Raw genomic sequence first — 2,500 nt, forward strand, 5'->3', positions numbered from 1 at the left:
GCAACCCGGTTAATACACAATGGGCAACTTTCAACTGGGGAAAAAAAACGCTTTCCTTTTCCAAAATAGAGTTACATTTACCAGATGTTTTTATCCAAAGGGACGTAGAGTCAGTAGCACTGGACATCAAACCCATGACCTTACTTGTGTTTGCACCTGGCCCTACCACTGGAGCTCCAGGTACACGCATGTATGTGGCAGTGCTATCTGTTCATGTGTGTGGCAGTGCTATCTGTTCATGTGTGTGGCAGTGCTATCTGTTCATGTGTGTGGCAGTGCTATCTGTTCATGTGTGTGGCAGTGCTATCTGTTCATGTGTGTGGCAGTGCTATCTGTTCATGTGTGTGGCAGTGCTATCTGTTCATGTATGTGGCAGTGCTATCTGTTCATGTATATGGCAGTGCTATCTGTTCATGTAGAAGGTTAAAACGTCCCAAAGAAAAGGTGCCTTCAGGGGGATAGGGGTATTTATGGGATGGACAATTGAATCAATTGCTTGTTTGTAATGTGATGGGAAAAAGTCAATAAAACGACCTTTGAAAATGAAAACTTGACTCGTACCGTAAAATAATTTCCACTCAGAAGAATGAATCTGGAAGGTTCTTTTGTCTTATATATATATATGAACTAAGAATCCTGTTTACTGAGCTAAATAATGTCCTGTTTACTGAGCTAAATAATGTCCTGTTTACTAAATAATGTCCTGTTTACTGAGCTAAATAATGTCCTGTTTACTAAATAATGTCCTGTTTACTGAGCTACATAATGTCCTGTTTACTGAGCTAAATAATGTCCTGTTTACTAAATAATGTCCTGTTTACTGAGCTAAATAATGTCCTGTTTACTGAGCTAAATAATGTCCTGTTTACTAAATAATGTCCTGTTTACTGAGCTAAATAATGTCCTGTTTACTGAGCTAAATAATGTCCTGTTTACTAAATAATATCCTGTTTACTGAGCTAAATAATGTCCTGTTTACTGAGCTACATAATGTCCTGTTTACTGAGCTAAATAATGGAGGAAGCTGAGCCACCGGCTCTCCAGTAGACCAGTATGCTCTGTGCAGTTCTGATTCATAATCAACAATCAATGACCCCAACGAATCAATTAATAAATAACCCAAGAAAAAGTTATGTAATGGCCTATCAGGACAATACTTGTGTTCAAGCCTTTCATGTGAGTGGCCACAATCAAACAAACATTTGTTTACCTGCCCATTTGTTTATCAAGGCTCTGACACATTCCCAGCTGCACCAGTGGACTGAATGATATGCAGAGCCGTATGGAAATGAACGTGGAAACAGAGAGGAATAGGGAGGAATTAAATCAAAAGTTTGTGTGTTACCGTCATCAAAGATGAACGAACGTTAATTCCTTATTTGAGCTATTTAGTTGTGTGTTACCGCCATAAAAGATGAATGAACGTCACTTCTTTAGTTCTGACCGATGGCCTGCTTGCTTGCAGTCTCTCTCTCTCTGTATGTGTTTGTAATCAGACAATCTAGATAAGTGCATAAGGTTCAGTGTGAATCGGCAGACAGTGACGATCAGTTCACATTCTTTAAGAGCCATGCATTCTCACGCATTATCCACTGTAGAGCAGGGACTTTTACTGCCTGTCATCAGTGCGTGCTACATAGGAGAACTATTAACAGACAGAAGTAAAAGAGGAAGAAGCCGCCTGAGCACTAGTCATGAAAGCACTCTCTGAAAGCCAGAGGTAATAAAACCCTACAGCGATGCCTCCCTGCACAAATGCAACAAGAGGAGTTACACCAGTCAGTTCCAGCACGACTTTTGTTTAAGGAAGAGTAGACAAAAGAAGTAGATCAAGTATCCATCTCGCGCTACATATCTGATGAATGAGCAAACGTCCTGTCTTTCCCATTTCATGGTTTCTTGCTTAATCTTTCTTTCTTTTTTTTCTTATTAAACGTTCCACAGTACCCGGTGGCATAATATTTAATTGACAGGAGTGTGGGCTAGGACTTTGACCTTAGGCTGGAGGGAGCTGTATGCAGTTGCTTAATAACACATTCAAAGGCCTGTTCAAGGTAACGTGATCTGAAATGCGAACAACGAATATGGTGTAATATTAGGGAACTGAGAGCCACATCAAATCCCCCATGTAAATAGGAGTGCAGTGTTTGACAGAACTATTCAAATAGGCAGGAAGGTTTACTGCCTATACAGTAAATTATGTCATGGAATATGCTTCGACAAATAAAGATCTTGTGTTGAACACGTCATAGGTATCATAACCCTGTTTGATTTGACAGAAGGAGAAGTACTTTCAACCACACCCAAAAACAGGTTTTAAGGGAGACAACATTTAGTTATGCGCATCATAAACACTTCCTACGAACTGAATCCATTTCATAAACACGTTGCATAGTACCTCAGGTTTGCCTTCAGTAGAGAACTGCAACACACAATTCAAAACTCCAACGAACTGCCTGCTGAATTATCCAATCGTAATCTCTGCCCGTTTGTAATGAAG

The sequence above is a fragment of the Clupea harengus genome, chromosome 14 (assembly GCF_900700415.2).
Source record: "Clupea harengus chromosome 14, Ch_v2.0.2, whole genome shotgun sequence".
Classification (NCBI taxonomy): Eukaryota; Metazoa; Chordata; class Actinopteri; order Clupeiformes; family Clupeidae; genus Clupea; species Clupea harengus.